General features: G+C 47.7%; 1 protein-coding gene across 4 annotated transcripts in view; it reads right to left on the bottom strand.

Annotated features, from left to right (window-relative positions):
- Positions 1-19,184, bottom strand: part of fbln1 (fibulin 1) — a 250,906-nt gene that overhangs the window by 215,369 nt on the left and 16,353 nt on the right. The gene's annotated exons all lie outside the window — the stretch shown is intronic.

Genomic DNA, 19,184 nt, shown 5'->3' on the forward strand with positions numbered 1-19,184 from the left:
GGCAGGAAAGATAAAATGTTGCAAATGGGAATGGCAAAAATCATACTGCATGAAAAATGGGGGCAGGGATAATTATCTCAAATTGTTGAACTCAATGTTGAGTCCGGCAGGCTGCAAAGTGCCCAACTGAAAGATGAGGTGCTATTCCTCGAGCTTACATTGAGCTTCACTGGAACAATGCAATAGCCCAAGGACAGAGAGATCAGAGTAGGAGTGAAGCGGTGAATTAAAGTGACAGGCGACCGGAAGCTCAGGGTCACCCGTACGGACTGAACGGAGGTGTTCCGCAAAGCGGTCGCCCAATCTGCGTTTGGTCTCCCCAATGTAGAGGAGACCGCATCGTGAGCAGCGAATACAGTATATTAAATTGCAAGAAGTACAAGTAAATCGCTGTTTCACCTGGAAGGGGTGTTTGGGGCCCTGGACAGTGGGAAGGGAGGAGGTAAAAGGGCATGTGTTGCATCTCCTGCGCTTGCACGGGAAGGTGCCAGGTGAAGGAGCAGGGCTGTTGGGGGTGATTGAGAAGTGGACCAGGGTGTCGCAGAGGGAGCGGTCCCTTCGGAATGCTGAAAGGGGAGGTGAGGGGAAGATGTGTTTGGTGGTGGGATCACGTTGGAGGTGGCGGAAATGGCGGAGGATGATCCGTTGAATGTGGAGGCTGGTGGGGTGAAAGGTGAGGACAAGGGGAACCCTATCGTGGTTCTGGGAGGGAGGGGCAGGGGTGAGAGCAGAAGTGCGGGAAATAGAACGGACACGGTCAAGGGCCATGTCAACAACGGTAGAGGGGAATCCTCGGTTGAGGAAAAAGGAAGACATGTCAGAAGCACTAGTATGGAAGGTGGCATCGTCAGAACAGACGCGGCAGAGACGGAGAAACTGGGTGAAAGGAATAGAGTCCTTACAGGAAGCGGGGTGGGAGGAAGTGTAGTCCAGGTAGCTGTGAGAGTCGGTGGGCTTGTAGTGGATGTTTGTTGAAAGCCGATCGGCAGAAATGGAGACGGAGAAGTCAAGGAAGGGAAGGGAAGAGTCGGAGATGGACCATGAGAAGGTGAGGGCAGGGTGGAAATTGGAAGTAAAGTGAATGAACTTATCCAGTTCAGGGCGAGAGCAGGAAACGGCACCAATACAGTCATCGATGTACCGGAAAAAGAGGTGAGGGAGGGGACCTGAGTAGGACTGGAACAAAGAATGTTCCACATGTCCCATGAACAGGCAGGCATAGCTAGGGCCCATGCGGGTTCCCATAGCAACACCTTTAATTTGGAGGAAGTGAGTGGAGTCAAAGGAGAAGTTGTTTAATGTGAGAACAAGTTCAGCCAGGCGGAGGAGGGTGGTGGTGGATGGGGACTGGTTGGGCCTCTGTTCAAGGAAGAAACAGAGCGCCCGAAGGCCGTCCTGGTGGGGGATGGAGGTGTAGAGGGATTGGACATCCATGGTGAAAAGGAGACGGTTGGGGCCAGGAAACTGGAAACTGTTAAAGTGACGGAGGGCGTCGGAAGAGTCGCAAATGTAGGTGGGAAGAGACTGGACAAGGGGAGAAAAAATAGAGTCGAGATAGGAAGAGATAAGTTCCGTGGGGCAAGAACAGGCTGAAACGATGGGTCTACCAGGGCAATCCTGTTTGTGGATCTTGGGAAGGAGGTAGAAGCGGGCTGTGCGGGGTTGGGGGACTATGAGGTTGGCGGCCATGGAGGGAAGATCTCCAGAGGAGATGAGGTCAGTGACACACTTGGAAACAATGGCTTGATGTCTGCTAGTGGGGTCATGGTCCAGGCGGAGGTAGGAGGAGGTGTTGGAGAGTTGGCGTTCAGCTTCCGCACGGTAGAGGTCGGTTCGCCAAACAACAACAGCACCACCCTTATCAGCAGGTTTGATGATAATGTGAGGGTTGGATCGGAGAGAATGGAGTGCTGCAAGTTCAGAGGGAGTTAGGTTGGAGTGAGTGAGGGGAGCAGAGAAATGGAGACGACCGATGTCACGTCGGCAGTTAGCAATGAAAAGATCTAGAGAGGGTAGAAGGCCAGAGGGAGGGATCCAAGTAGAACGAGAATTTAGAAAGCGGGAGAAAGGATCAGCCGTGCGGGGGTAAGACTCCTGGTCAAAGAAGTGGGCACGGAGACGAAGGCGACGGAAGAAGAGCTCAGCATCGTGCCGAGCTCGAAATTCATTCAGGTGGGGGCGTAAGGGGATGAAGCTCAGGCCTTTGTTGAGGACTGAACGTTCGGGGTCAGAGAGGGGAAGGTCAGAGGGGATAGTGAAAACACGGCAGGGGGTGAGACTGGAAGAAGGGATCGGATCAGAGGAAAGTAACGGGGAAGAAGGTTCTGGGGGGGCGTTGGTGTCCACGAGTTGATGAAGCTTGCGATCCTTGACATCAGAAAGGAAGAAAAAAAGTTTTTTGTTGAAGCGTCGGATGAGTCGAAGGATGAAATGGAACTGTGGACCCTGACAGCATTGAAATAGAGTGCGTCGGTGCTGCTGAAGAGAGAGGTCGAGAGTGTTCATGTGGCGGCGCATGGCGTTGAGTGTGGATCTCAAGATGCAGCGAGAGCAGCAGTTTGAAGAACGATGAATATCGAGGAGATATTTGTAATCCTGGGTGGATCCAAAACATGAAGGGTGGTAGTTTAGTTATTCCACGTGGATTCCAACTCTATTTCAATGCTGTCAGGGTCCACAGTTCCATTTCATCCTTCGATTCATCTGACGCTTCAACAAAAAACTTTTTTTCTTCCTTTCTGATGTCAAGGATCGCCAGCTTCGTCAAAAGGATAATTAATCCCTAATGAACATTGCAAAGTGCCTTTAAGATTGCCAGGATCGGGTCTGCTGGTGCCCTCGAGCGCTGACTCCACTGGTGTCTGGAGGATCAGCGGGAGGGCACTTAACTTGCATGTCGCTGGGGGGGCATCCAATGCCACTATAGGTGTATCTTTGGTGCCCACTTTTTCCATGAAGCTCGAAAATCCAGTGCCAGTCCACCATGTTGGGGGTGAGGGGGGTGGGGAGGTGGTGTTGCCAAGCCCCAACTCAAGATTCCATAGTGCCCCAGTGCAAGGGAGAACCCAATTTTATTTTTTTAATGTAGTTTTTCCGGGGATCTCCATTGGGGTAGAGAATTCCAAAGATTCACAACCCTCTGAGTAAAGAAATGTCTCCTCATCTCAGTCTTAAATGGCCTACCCCTTATTCTGAGGCTATGTCCCCTAGTTCTAGACTTTCCAACCGGGGAAAACAACCTCTCAGCATCTATCCTGTCAATCCCCCTCAGAATCTTATATGTTTCAATGAGATCACCTCTCATTCTTCTAAACTCCAGGCAGTATAGGCCCATTCTACACAATCTCTCATCATAGGACAACCCTCTCATCCCAGGGACCAATCTAGTGAACCTTTGTTGCACCGCCTCTAAGGCAAGTATGTCCTTTCTCAGATAAGGAGAGCAAAACTGTGCACAGTACTCCAGGTGTGGTCTCTCCAAAGCCCTGTACAATTGCAGTAAGACTTCCTGGCCTAGAAATTGAGTGGGCTTTGCACCCATTTTGCGGCGCTAGATGTCATTGCGCTGGACTTACAGCCGGTTCAGAAATTCCCTGGGGCCCTACCATCGGCGGTAGACCGGTTGCGCTGCGCCGGCACCGATGACGTCATCGGTGTGCGCAGCGTCCTGGTTGCCGTGGTGACGGGCCCCAGCGCCGAAATTGAGTTGCAGCCGCCTCGCCCGTGGCAGCCGCAACTAAGACTCTGGCAACCGAGTCTTACAGGAGTTTGCGCCGGCGCATTAAGGTCGCGCGGCGGCCGGCCGCTTTCCCGCCGGCCGCCTGCCCGCACCTCCCTCCCCGGACTCCTCCACCCCCCCCCGCGGAACAGATGCTTCTGGGCTGCGAGCCCGGCACTTCCCCGAGGTGCCGGGCTCATTTTTGTGAAGATTTTACCGGCCAGCGGGCGGGTGCAGGCAGCTCCTCCTTAACTGAAGGAGGAGGCCTGCACTTCCCGAGCCTGCCGCACCACATCGGGCGCCGCAGCGCCGGAATAGCGCCGCAATGCGGCAGGTAGCGCCCATTTTCAGGCGCAAACACCCTTCAGTAGTGCCGGCAGCCGTTTGGGCGCGGCGCTACTGAATTTTTGGCGCGCGCAGGGGGACTTAGCGCCGGCGCTAACTTTCCGGCGCTAAAGCCCTGGCGCGGCGCCAACTGAATTTCTAGGCCCCTTACTCTTGTACACCAACCCCCTTGCAATAAAGGCCAACATGCCATTTGCCTTCCTAATTGCTTGCTGTACCTGCATGCTAACTTTCTGTGGACACCTAAATCTCTCTGAACACCAACATTTAATAGTTTCTCACCATTTAAAAATATTGTTTTTCTATTATTCCTACCAAAATGAATCACCTCACATTATCCTCCATCTGCCACCTTATTGCCCACTCATTTAACCTGTCTATATCACTTTGCAGGTTCTTTGTGCTCTCCTCACAGCTTACTTTCCCACCTAGCTTTGTATCATCAGCAAACTTGGATACATTGCACTCGGTTCCTTCATCTAAGTCATTAATATAGATTGTAAATAGCTGAGGCCCAAGAAATCATCCTTGCGGCTCCCCACTAGTTACAGCCTGCCAACCAGAAAATGACCCGTTTATTCCTACTCTCTCTTTTCTGTCCATTAACCAATCCGCTATCCATGCTAATATATTACTCCCAACCTCATGAGCCGTATCTTGCCCAGCAACCTTTTATGTAGCACCTTATCAAATACCTTTTGGAAATCCAAATACACTACATCCATTGGTTCCCCTTTATCCACCCTGCTAGTTACATTCTCAAAAAAACTCTAATAAATTTATTAAACACGATTTCCCTTTCATAAAACTATGTTGGCTCTGCTTAAACATATTATGATTTTCTAAGTGCCCTGTTACCACTTCCTTAATAATGGATTCCAGCAGTTTCCCAATGACTGATGTCAGGCTAATTGGCCTGTTTTCGCTTTCCCTCCTTTCTTGAATAGCAGGGTTACATTTGTTACCTTCCAATCTACTGGGACCGTTCTCGAATCTAGGGAATTTTGGAAGATCACAACCAGTGCATCCATTATCTCTGCAGCCACCTCTTTTAGAACCCTAGGATGTAGGCCATCAGGTCCAGGGGATTTGTCAGCTTTCAGTCGCAATAGTTTCTCTATCAACACAAGATTAAGCCATGGAAGTCATTATAGCTGAGCTGAACCAATTTTTACCCAACATTCATGTACGCACTCATCCATAACGCTCCGTAGCACAGCAACTGGGCAGCACGGTGGCATAGTGGTTAGCACTGTTGCCTCACAGCGCCAGAGACCCGGGTTCGAATCCGACCTCGGGCGACTGTCTGTGTGGAGTTTGCACATTCTCCCCGTGTTTGCGTGGGTTTTCTCCGGGTGCTCCGGTTTCCTCCCACAGTCCAAAGATGTGCGGGTTAGGTTGATTGGCTATGATAAATTGACCCTTAGTGTTAGGGGGATTAAATACGTGGGGTTACAGGGATAGGGTGGGATATGTGTTGGTGCAGGGGTTACGGGGATCGGGTGGGATATGTGTCGGTGCAGGCTCGATGGGCCGAAATGGCCTCTATCTGCACTGTGGGGTTTCTGTGATTCTGTGAATTTACCCACTGAGCTATTAAAAGAACCTACACAAAACTGTTAGTGAAGATTGGACTTTGTAATATAGTTTTTAATTTTCACTGATATGAAAAAAAATCATTTTCAATGAACTAAATTACCAACAGCATTGCCAAATGAATACCTATTCTTTGGTATATAAACGTGCAGGTCTAAAAACACTCTGTATTAACAGGTCGCGCATACTTCAACCGAAAGTAGGACATGATGACAGCATGGATTGCAAAACACTACACTTGCCAAACTAATGTGAAACTGCCAGTACCTTCACCACACAGACTGCAGTGGTTCAAGAAGGCGGCTCACCACTACCTTCTCAAGGGTAACTGGGGATGGGCAATAAATGCTGGCCTTGCCAGCGATGCCCACATCCCATGAACGGATAAAAAAAAAATGAAAACTGGATCGCCACAACATTCTTCATTGCCTCTTAGGCATTTTAATATTCCACTGGCAAATCCAAGACACTGAAGAGTCATTCTTTACAGTGTATGTCAAGAATATTTTTGTGATAAATTGTCCTCAGCAGACAAAAAATCTAAATAGTTGATTGACGAAAGTATTCAATTTCAGACATCCTCAACAATTCAACACTCAAAGAACATGCAACGGACAAACACCATGGCCCGAATTTTCCGATCGGAGGCTTCTTGCGTGCAGTGGCCTCCAATCTGGAAAAATCTACGCCCTTACCTGATGGCTCCAGAGGTCCGGCCATTTCCGCTCCTGGGCCTCTCCACGACGAAATGCGCAGGGCCCAGGTATCCCAGGGGCGCATGCGGTTTGCAAGCGTCCCTGGGATCACGTGGGCCATGGGGAGCCAATGGGAGAAGGGAATCTCCCTTCATAGAATCATAGAAAGTTACAGCACGGAAGGAGGCCATTTGGCCCATCGTGTCCGCGCCGGCCAACAAAGAGCTATCCAGCCTAACCCCACTTCCCAGCTCTTGGTCCGTAGCCCTGCAGGTTAGAGCATCCCAAGTGCACATCCAAGTACTTTTTAAATGTGGTTATGGTTACTGCATCTACCACCCTTTCAGGCAGTGAGTTCCAGACCCCCACAACCCTCTGGGTGAAGAAATTTCCCCTCAAATCTCCTCTTAACCTTCCATCAATTACTTTAAATCTGTGCCCCCTGGTTTTTCACCCCTCTGCTAAGGGAAATAGGTCCTTTCTATTCACTTTATCTATGCCCCTCATAATTTTATACACCTCAATAAGGTCTCCCCTCAGCCTTCTCTGTTCCAAGGAAAACAGACCCAGCCTATCCAATCTTTCCTCATAGCTAAGATTCTCTACTCCGGCAACATCCTTGTAAATCTCCTCTGTACCCTCTCTAGTGCAATCACATCGTTCCTGTAATGTGGTGACCAGAACTGCACGCAGTACTCTAGCTGAGGTCTAACTAGTGTTTTATACAGTTGAAGCATAACTCCCCTGCTCTTGTATTCTATGCCACGGCAAATAAAGGCAAGCATTCCGTATGCTGCCTTAACCACCTTATCTACTTGGCCTTGCAACCTTCAGGGATCTGTAGACATGCACTCCACATTCCTCTACACCACTCAGTGTCCTACCATTTAATGTGTATTCCCTTTCCTTGTTAGCCCTCCCCAAATGCATTACCTCACACTTCTCCGGATTGAATTCCATTTGCCACTGTTGTGCCCACCTGACCAATTTATTGATATCTTCCTGCAGTCTGCAGCTTCCTTCTTCAGTATCAACCACACAGCCGATTTTAGTATCATCTGCAAACTTCTTAATCATACCCCCTATATTCAAGTCTAGATCATTGATATATACCACAAAAAGCAAGGGACCTAGTACTGAGCCCTGCAGAACCCCACCGGAAACAGCCTTCCAATCACAAAAACACCCATCAACCATTACCCTCTGCTTCCTGCCTCTGAGCCAGTTTTGAATCCAACTTGACACTTTGCCCTGGATCCCATGGGCTTTTAACTTCGTGACCAGTCTGCCATGTGGAACCTTATCAAAAGCCTTGCTAAAGTCCACATACCTACATCAAACGCACTTAGACATGTCAAAAGTATGAATGGAGATCACTCCAAAAAGACATCAAAACATTTTTAAAAATTTTTTTATCACGTTTTAAAAATTCGTTAAAATTACATTAAATTAAATATTTTGAAAAAAAATTAAAGTTTTTTATGGGACTAAAAATAAACTTACCTTTTTTAAAAGTATTTTTAAATTATAAATAAGTTTTTTATTAAACTCTTATGCTGGTAAAAGCAGGCCTTACACCTGCTTTCACCAGGCGTAAGATTTTTAAGGGATTTCAGCGGGCGGAGGTTCTGCAGAAAGCGGAACTCTCCCCCCGCAGAGGCCCTTCTCCAGGGCAGGCGTCCGATCTGTCAAGAGGATTCTTGACAGATCGAAAATGCCGGTTTTCAGCGCATGCACTTTGCATGCCTGAAACCGGCATTTGCGAGGTCCCGACGGGTGTGCACACACCTCGTACACACCCGTAGGGATCGGAAAATACGGGCCCATGTATAGATTGCTGGCAGATTTATTTGTATTAAAATATGCTTTCATTAATCAAAGATTACAGTTGAAATGTTGGTTTGGAGCAGATTTCAGCCCTTAAAATTATACTTTCGTAACCAACTGAATCCTTTTGCTAGATATGGTATTTTGCTCTACTCACAGTAAAAACTGTTTGGGGGTTATGATGAGCAGAACTGATGTGCCTTTGGCCCAAGAGAAAGAGGTTGGAGGAACGGGCATAGTAAGTGCAGACCTCTCTCAGGATGTCAGCATGTCTCATCCATTGCCAGCCCCTCAACCAATACCCGACAGGCTCCAGCACTCAGAAGTCGTTGGCGTGAGCATCTCAGGAGTCTGAGGAAGATACACAGCAGCCTACCACCAGCACTGGTCAAGCTAGGGGATAGCACCTCGTAGAAGTTCTAGACCTAGGAAGCCATTGGCTAAAAAGAGCACTAAGAGTTCACACATGGGTGTTGCACTACTTGATTTGTAAGTATTTGCTTTCTGGTTCACTTCTGTCACTTTCGTGTGCCCTCTGCTTTCAAGGCAATTTCTATGTCTGCCTTGTCATTATGTCATAAGTGTGGAAGTTGGTTCAAAGTTTTCAAGATGACAAGTTGGAGGATTGTAAAGCAATGGAGTGAAGGTTGCAGGACTGCTAGTGCAAGGGGGTCTGGTCACATAAGAGTGGTAGGAGTAAGAGATCTCTAAGTGAAGCGCTGCGCTATGAGAGCATCCCTTGCATCTTGGGCCACAAGATGCTCCGCATGCCGTGCATCATGTCCTCCATCTTCCTCCACACTATCCTCTTCCTCATCGGGTGATGATTCCTGCAGGCCTTCTTCCTCCTGCACCTCCAGTCCTCTTTGTCGAGCGATGTTATGCAGAACGCAACATGACACAATTATTCGTGAGACTCTGCCTGGCAAGTATTGCAGGAAGCCTCCAGGCCTATCAAGGCACCTGAAACTCAACTTGAGCATCACAATGGCCTGCTCTATGACACACCTTGTGGTTGTGTGGCTGTTGTTGTACCTGTTCTGCTGTAGAGTTTTGGAGTTCCAAAAAGGTGCCATCAGCCATGGTAGAAGGGGGTATTCCTTGTCCTCAAGCAGCCATCCTCTAACACTGGTGTCAGTTCGAAACATGGGAGTGATATTGGACTGGCATATGATGAAGGCATCATGGCAGCTCCCTAGGTATCGGCACATACATGCATAAACCTCTTCTTGCGGTTGCACATGAGTTGGATATTGATGTAGTGGAAGCCCTTGTGGTTAACAAAGACTCCTGGATGGTCAAAGGGTGCCCTGAAGGCTACGTGTGTGCAGTCTATGGCACTCTGCACTTATGGAAAGCCAGAGCTGCAATCCCAAATGCTCTTTCCATCTGACTGTTGTCATCAGTTGGAAAGGAGATACATGGTTGTCGACAATCAGGTTTCGATCAGTCTGATTTACCCTCATGAGATGCTCTAACACACAATATGGCCTTTGCCAATCACCTCCTCCAATGTTTTAGTGGCAATGGAATATTTTCTGCTCCTGCCGAGTCCTGGGTTAGTAATATATCAACAACAGCTTGCATTTATATAACACCTTTAATACAGTAAAACATCCCAAGGCATTTCACAGGCGCGTTATTAAACACAATTTGAAACGGAGCCACATAAGGAGATATTAGGACAGGTTAGTCAAAGAGGTCGGTTTTAAGGAGCATCTTAAAGAAAAGAGAGGTAGAGAGGCAGAGGTTTAGGGAGGGAATTCCAAAGCTTAGGGCCTAAGCAGCTGAAAACACAGCTGCCAATGGTGGAGCGATGAAAATCAGGGATGCAAAAGAGGCCAGAATTGGAGCATTGCAGAGATCTTGGAGGGTTGTAGGGCTGGAGGAGGTTACAGTGATAGGGCGTGTTAAGTCTGTGTGTCCCAGTTATGCTTATTATAAATCACTGGACACAGACCACAAGAATAACTTTAACAGGTCTTTACTATTCGGAGGTCAGGGCTGAACTGCCCAGCAAATCCCTACACAACACTTATATACCGGTGTGGTCACCACCGGTATTACAGTATACAGCAGCCAAGAGAAAGTAGTACATCTCTTAAGGTAGTTCTCTTAAGGTGGAACAGGTTACATACTCCACAATCCTCCCTTTTTAGCTTAACAGTTATATCCCCATTTAACATAACATAATAACATATATATATACAACTTCATGCAAAACAGTTCAAAGATTCAGTCTCTGAGGAGGCCTCCTGATTCGAGTTGGATAACGCCTTTCAGGGGTCTCTGATTCTCGTTGCTGGGGTGACTCATCTAGTTGGCCTCTTATGGATTGGACATCATCATCAAGTACATTCACTTCTGAGGTAGATGCTTCAGGTTCACTAACTTCTTCCACGGTTGTCTCTGCCGTAACCATGGGTTCGACCCTTGTTCTCGATTCTACCAGTTGGTCAGCATGACGCCGTATTACATTTTCACCAATATCTACCGTGTACATCAGGGGTCCTTGTCTGGCCCGAATTGTTCCAGATTGCCATTTCTCGTTTTTATAGTCCCGGGCTAACACTGGGGTTGTCCTATTTCGAAACTCCGAGTGGTCTTGTTATTTATATGCTGGAACTGTTTGTTTTCAACTTCCCTCCGCACATTTGGTTTTAACAAGTCCAACCTGGACCGCAACCTCCTGTTATAGAACATCATGGCAGGACTTTGGTTTGTCACTGTATGAGTGGCGTTTCGATATGCCAGTAGGAATTTGTCCACCTTGTGTTGTAGTGGAATCTGATCTTCGCTCATGGCCTTTATTGCTTTTTTGAACGTTTGTACAAATCTCTCGGCCAACCCGTTTGTAGCCGGATGATATGGGGCAGAGGTATAATGTTTCACCCCATTCTTCTTCATGAATTTCTGGAATTCTTCTGACACAAACTGCGGTCCGTTGTCTGAACATATTTGTTCTGGCAATCCATTTCTTGCAAATATCGTTCTTAGCACCGCGATCGTCTTTTCCGAGATAGTGGTAGTCATCTTAATCACTTCTGGCCATTTAGAATGTGCGTCCACCGCAATTAAAAACATGGAGTCCATGAATGGACCAGCAAAGTCAATATGTACACGTTGCCATGGGGTTGAAGGCCATTCCCATGGATGCAGCGGTGCAATCGGAGGTGCATTTTGCACTTTTTGGCACCCTGAGCAGCTTTTCGTCAGATCCTCCATCTGTTGGTCGATACCCGGCCACCACACATAAGCCCTAGCAAGGCTTTTCATCTTGACTCCCCCCAGATGACCTTCATGCAGTTCCTTTAGAACTCTCTCTCTTAACTTAGGAGGAATAATCACCCTTGTTCCATACATCAATGTTCCTTGACAGACGGACAGCTGTTCTCGTCTTGCTGAGAATGCCGGTAACAGTGGATCACCATGTGCTGGCCATCCCTTCACTGTCACTTCGTAGACCCGGGACAGTGTCGGGTCGTTCCTGGTTTCTCTTTCAATACTTGCATTGGTGACTGGTAAACATTCGATGATGGTCGAGTGAAATAACTCAACAGGGTCAACCGTCGGTGCCTCCTCCTCTGTAGGTAGTGGCAGGCGCGACAGCCCATCAGCATTACCATGCTGCTTTGTACCTTTGAATTCGATCTGATATTGATGTGCCCCTAGGAAAAGGGACCATCTCTGGAGTCTCTGTGCTGTCATCACCGAAACACCCTTCTTAGGGTTAAAAATGGATACCAACGGCTGGTGGTCTGTCAGAAGCGTAAACTTTTGGCCCTGCAGGTAATGATTAAACTTCTTTACTCCCCACACAAGGCTGAGAGCCTCCCTATCTATCTGAGCATAGTTGCGCTCAGCGGAGGTCAATGATCTGGATGCGAACGCAACTGGACTCTCCAGGCCATTTGGCAACTTGTGTGAGAGTACTGCCCCAATACCATATGGAGAAGCATCACAAGCCAAACGAATAGGCAGCGTTGGGTTGAAGTGAGCCAACACTTCCTCTGAGGTGACCAACGCCTTGCTTTTGCGAAAGGCCCTCTTACAGTCCTCGCTCCACTTCCATGGTACTCCCTTCTGCAAAAGAGCGTTCAGCGGGTGCAGCACCGTGGATAAATTTGGCAGAAACTTATGGTAATAGTTAATCAACCCTAGGAACGACCTCAACTGGGATACATTATCCGGAGCGGGAGCCTTCACAACAGCTTCGATCTTGTCAGGAGACTTATGAAGCCCCTCCTGGTCAATGACATGACCACAGTACGAGATCCGCTTCTGAAAGAACTCACATTTCTGGCGATTAACTCGAAGTCCATATTCTTTCAATCTGGTGAGCACCAGTTCCAAATTTGCAAGGTGTTCCTCGTCATCATCTCCTGTAATCAGAATATCGTCCAGGTAACATTGTGTGCCTGGAATTCCCTGTAATACCTGCTCCATGGCCCTCTGCCAAATTGCTGGAGCCGATGCCACTCCAAAAACCAGTCTATTATACCGGTACAAGCCTCTATGCGTGTTGATCGTGAGATACTGGCGTGACTCTTCCTCAACTTCCATCTGTAAGTACGCCTGCGCCAGGTCTATCTTGGTGAAGTGTTTCCCGCCAGACAATGAAGCGAAGGTATCCTCAATCCGCGGAAGCGGATACTGCACCGTGTGAAGCACCGGATTAACAGTGATCTTGAAATCTCCACAGATGCGAACCTTCCCCGGTTCCCCCGGCTTGTTGCTCGATGAACGCTTCATGACGGGGACAATGGGCGTGGCCCACTCACTCCAGTCTACCTTAGACAGTACTCCTGAACGTTCTAGCCCTTCCAGCTCAGCTTCCACAGCAGGTCGTATCGCATAAGGTACCGGTCTGGCTTTGAAAAATTTCGGGTTTGCATGTTCTTCAACCTTGATGTTTGCCGTAATTCCTCTCAGTGTTCCCAGTCCCTGTTGGAACACCTCTTTAGCATCGTCCAATATTCTGGACAATCGTTTAGGTTTGACATCTTTTTTACCGGAATCTACCGTTAGTGCTTTTAAGGAATGCCAGTCCATATTTATTTTCCTAATCCACTCCCGTCCCAGTAGTGGTGGACCTCCCTCGGGTAGCACATATAAGTCCATTCCTCGGCTTTCTTTGCCCTTGTGGACCACCTTTACCTCTATCTTCCCGATGGGGTATACTCTTTGCCCCGTGTATGTTTTCAATACAATCTCCGTATCCCGTAGGGGAATATGTGGGAATAACCTTTTGTAATCTTGCTTATTCATGACCATCAATGCCGATCCAGTGTCCAATTCCATCTTCACTTGGACTCCTGCTATCTGAAGTGTGACCCAGATTGTTTGGAGGTCTGCTTCATTACCAACATTGTGTACTCTTAGACTACCCAGTTCATTACTGCTGGAGTCTGAATTTGACTTCTGTTCGTTCGAACTGTTCTCTGTCACCTTGTGTACCTTTCTGTATTTTTCCTGCGGTGACTTTTTGTTGCTGGTCTTCTTTCCTGACCGGCATACTTTAGCTATGTGACCAAGCCTGCCACATTTTCTGCATTCCTGATTTTTGAACCAGCACTGGTTCTGATCGTGCGTTGTCTTTCCACAATGATAACATTTTACTGTACCCAAGACCATTTGATTGGTGCTGAGTTCCGGTGACCGTAGCTGCATTTCCGCAGTGCCTCTCGCTGCGGCTTCGTGCGATGCTGCAATAGTGACAGCTTTATCAAGCGTAAGATCATTCTCCTCAAGCAGTCGCTTTTGTGTTCCTTCTTTTAACAATCCACACACAAATTTATCTCTCAGCGCATCTGCTACTCCTGTTCCAAACTGACAGTACTTTGATAGCTTACGCAGTTCAAATAAAAATTCAGCGTTGCTTTCGTCTTTCAGCTGCGTTCTTCTGTAAAATTTAAATCGTTCCGCTATCATCAGCGGCGTGGGGTTTAAATGATTTTTCAGGACAGTAACAATATTCGCGAAAGTCTGATCCGCCAGTTTATCTGGTGACAGAAGGTGCTTCAATAGCCCGTATGTCTTCGCACCCATTGAGCTTAATAAGGTTAGTGCTTTCTCATCATCTGGTACCTTATTTGCTTTACAATAAACTTCCATGCGTTCTACATACGTGGTCCAATCTTCGATATCGCTATCAAAGGTATTAATGTTCCCATGTTTAGGCATCCTTGCAAGTTTTTAAATTTTTCTTTTTCTCAAAATGGCGGCTTCCCGCGCTTGTCTTCTTCCCCCGCCAACTAAAATGGCGGCTTCCCGCGCTTGTCTTCTTCCCCCGCCTACTAAAATGGCGGCTTCCCGCGCTTGGCGGTCTTTCCCGCGCTCGTCTTCTTCCCCCGCCGACTACAATGGCGGATTCCCGCGTTTGCCTTCTTCCCCCCGCTGGCTGCAATGGCGATTGCCGTGCTGCTGCTGTTCTCGCCTCCCCAGCGGTTCTCAATTCCCCGACGCTGCTTTTACTCCCCCGCGGTTCCCGTGGGCATTCATGCTTCCCCTGCTGTTGCGCCTCTCAGCCCCGCATGCAGCCCAGTCCTTTACACCAGCTGCGTTTGAGTTCTCCGCGGCTCTCGTGCCTTAAGCTGCCCCAGTCGCTGCGCCTCTCGGCCTCGATTGCAGCCCGGCCCTTTTCACCAGCCGTGGTCGAGTTCTCCGCCCTTTTTCCTCCGTTTTCCCTCCCCCACTCCACAGTCAACGCGGCCGACTTTCTGCTCGTGTCGCTGATCAGCTTACCCACCACCGTGGTAGAAGGGATGATCACTGCCTGTCGCTGATGGAGGGCTTCGTGGTCAGAATTTTTTCTTTTTAACCCGGGTTCTCGATGCCTCCCGTGCGATGGTGCTCAGCAGGATGATGAGGGCGGATGCCTCTTCTCGACGCCCGTTCTGAGGACGAAGCTGCCTTGGATGTAAAACTGCCGCAGGGTAAGATCGGACTCGTCGCCACTGTTAAGTCTGTGTGTCCCAGTTATGCTTATTATAAATCACTGGACACAGACCACAAGAATGACTTTAACAGGTCTTTACTATTCGGAGGTCAGGGTTGAACTGCCCAGCAAATCCCTACACAACACTTATATACCGGTGTGGTCACCACCGGTATTAAAGTATACAGCAGCCAAGAGAAAGTAGTACATCTCTTAAGGTAGTTCTCTTAAGGTGGAACAGGTTACATACACCACAGGGCGGGGCGAGGCCATGGAGGGGTTTGTAAACAAGGATGAGAATTTTTAAATCGAGGCATTGCCTTACCTGGAGCCAATGAAGGTCAGCGAGCACAGGAGTGATGGGTGAACGGGACTTGGTGCGAGTTAGGATACGGGCAGCCGAGTTTTGGATGAGTTCAAGTTTACGGAGGGCGCAAGGTTGAGGCCGCCCAGGAGTGCAATCAGTTAATTGGCTATCACTACAGTGTGAACTAATATATAACATGACATATTTCTTACCTAAAGCCTGAATATTTCAAAGAACATACAGTAAGTTTGATTTCTTTTTCTAAAATTAGTACATGCAGTCAAATGGTTCTTTAGGTGTAAACTCCCAGCTAATTCTGCAAATGGCTTAAGTCATAGTTAACATGACAAGATACAGTATAAATGCTTTAGGTTGGAGACTGAAGCTCAGAAACTATTGAATCATAATGTTCTTCTTAGTTTCGATACCATGTGCAAATATAAGCAGGTTGTGCGCCAGATAAAAGATTGATAATAATAAAAAGAAATAAAATGCTGTTGTGGAACCAACTTTCTGCTCTTAGATAATAGTAGTAAAAAACAAAAAAAGAAATATGATTCAATTGATTGTCTACATCTATGCTGTTGTGGACTTTCTATGACTTAATGTCATGAATGCACCAGCACTGTTAAGTGTTTTATATGGGCTGGAGGCATGAATTAGATCTTAGAGCACAAAGGGAATGGAAATGACCAACAAGCAGAGAACTTCACAACCTAACTTTGTACTTTGTTCTTTCCCAGAACTCCATGTTTGAATCCCACCAATTCGGCTTCCGCCCCGCCACAGTACCGAAACGGCTCTCATCAAAGTCACAAATGACATCCTTTGGGACTGTGACAAAGGTAATCTATCCCTCTTCGTCCTCTCGACCTGCCTGCAACCTTTGACACGGTTGACCACTCCATCCTCCTCCAACACCTCTCCACCGTCATCCAGCTGGGTGGGACTGCACTCGTCTGGTTCCATTCTTATCTATCTAATTGTAGCCAGAGAATCACCTGCAATGGCTTCTCTTCCCGCTCCCGCATCGTTACCTCTGGTGTCCCCCAAGGCTCTATCCTTGGCCCCCTCCTATTTCTCATCTATATGCTGCCCCTTGGCGACATCATCCGAAAACACAGTGTCAGTTTCCACATGTACGCTGACGACACCCAGCTCTACCTCACCGCCACTTCTCTCGACCCCTCCACCGTCTTTAAATTGACACACTGCTTGTCTGACATCCAGCACTGGATGAGCAGAAATTTTCTTCAATTAAATATTGGGAAAACCGAAGCCATTGTCTTTGGTTCCCGCCACAAACTCTGTTCCCTAGCCACTGATTCCATCTCTCTCCCTAGCATCTGCCTGAGGCTGAACCAGACTGTTCGCAACTTTGGTGTCATATTTGACCCTGAAATGAGCTTCCGACCACATATCTGCGGCATAACTAAAACCGCCTATTTCCACCTCCATAACATTGCCCATCTCTGCCCTTGCCTCGGCTCATCTGCCGCTGAAACCCTCATCCATGTCTTTGTTACCTCTAGACGTGACTATTCCAATGCACTCCTGGCTGATCTCCCACCTTCTACCCTACGTAAACTTGAGGTCACCCAAAACTCAGCTGCCCATGTCCTAAGTCCTGGTCACCCATCACCCCTGTGCTCGCTGACCTCCATTGGCTCCCAGTTAAGCAACGCCTCGATTTCAAAATTCTCATCCTTGTTTTCAAATCCCTCCATTGCCTCACCCCTCCCTATCTCTGTAATCTCCTTTAGCCCCACAACCGGCACTCCCCTCTCCCCCCTCCCCCCACCCCCGAGATATCTACACTCCTCTAATTCTGCCCTCTTGTGCATCCCTGATTATAATTGCTCAACCATCGGTGGCCGTGCCTTCAGCTGCCAAGGCCCTTAGCTCTGGAATTCCCTCCCTAAACCTCTCTGCCTCTCTACCTCTCTTTCCTCTTTTAAAACGCTCCTTAAAATCTACCTCTTTGACCAAGCTTTTGGTCATCTGCCCTAATTTCTTATGTGGCTCGGTGTCAATTTTTTGTCCTGTGAAGTGCCTTGGGATGTTTTACTACGTTAAAGGTGCTATATAAATACAAGTTGTTGTTGTAAGTAAAATAAATATTTTAAAATTCCCCAGCATCTGGATGACCTGCTGATCAGTACTGCTAATTTTATGATGATTTCCCTATTCCTGGTCATCTAAGGCTTGGCATCTCATTCCATAGCCAACCATTTCCAGACCCTTAAACAACGTCTGCACTCACATCAAGCAGGATTATGGCTGTATTATGGTTAGAGCATCTCGCAACCTATCAGAACAGAAGGCTAAGCATTAAACAATCTAAAATTCCTGCCTTGGGGTTAACTTTTTGCAATTCAATCTGTAAACATTCACTTAAAAACCCCTCTCCTCCCCTTCCTGCTATAACCGTAAAACCGTGAAAAAGAACCATAAACTCAGTAAGATGTTGCACTACTACAATAAATTGCTACATGGAATTTGTTCAAGAGCTCTCGTTACAGTTCATTTGATTATCATCAGACTATACTGCATAACTGGCAACACAAGGACATTCTCCTGTAACTGGAGAAGCCAGTCTGTGAAGTAGGAACCAAAGGTTGCATTTCACAATCATCTGTGTCTGGCTTTAATTACCACCACACAGAAATAAAAATATTTCAGCCAACTATACACACATACAGTATTTGAATTGTCATAAAACAGAAACCTATGTTTGATATGTAGTCAGTTACTTTTGTAAGAATCATATTAACTATGGAGTTCAGCATGCCTGTCCGGCAACACAAAGAAATTTACATTTTATGTCAATGCGTCTGTATAGTTTCACCCGGAAAATCAATGTCATTGCTGAAGGCTCGTTTTAAACAGATTCATTTGTGAACTTCCTGTTTTTTTCAAAGCCAGTCATAAATACCCATGGTCATTCTGGCAAACCCCTGCCATGAGTCTGGTGAGAGACAAGTGGAAGGGGCGTCAATTAGTTCTGGAGCAATGTTCCCTCTCATTTTTTTTGTGTGCGGTCCCTTTAAATTTGCTGTACAGCGGCCACAAATGTGTGGCACTTCTTCCTGCGGCAGGAGTTGGTGAGCAGCCTGTGCGGGACCTCACGATTGATGCGTGGCCACGCGGCCGCTCACCTTCAGGGGAATTGGTCTGGACCTGGAAATGCTGGGTCTTGGCATTCCCTGCATTTGCCATGGGGCTTTGTGGGTATGGAGTCTCTGCCCATCTCCAACAAAGACACCAGCATAACAGAGGCGTGGCCATGAGCGATGACTCTCAAGCCAAAAGTTTCCTCAACCTCCAGCCTGACAGAGCATGAGTGGCAAATACCCTGGGTGGGAGCTGACATACCAGCCCACCGAACGGCAAATAAGGGCCCAGCTGGGGGGGTCATGATGTGGACCCCTGAAGATATGAAAAATTGAGTGTAAATGTTTCACCCTCCTTATAAAAGAGGCCGATAGGGTTCTGCCATTTCCTTTCTAAGGCCTAATTTACAGGCCCTGGAATTGCCTTCCCCACCAGACCCAGAACCCTAACCTACAATGTCCAGGCAGGACTGGCAGGCAGGCTCTCAAGATAAGATCACCAGATTATGCTAATAGGGTGACCACCCCTGACCCCGCAAACTTTAGCAGATCAACACTGGAGGTCACCAGCAGGTGCATCCCGGCACTTATTTCAAGGTGGTTGACCCACTATGTTTAGCTGCATTAGGAGTAAGAGTGAGGTATT

This window comes from Somniosus microcephalus, chromosome 16, assembly GCF_052327205.1.
Source record: "Somniosus microcephalus isolate GS21.2 chromosome 16, FLI_Smic_1.0, whole genome shotgun sequence".
Taxonomy (NCBI): Eukaryota; Metazoa; Chordata; class Chondrichthyes; order Squaliformes; family Somniosidae; genus Somniosus; species Somniosus microcephalus.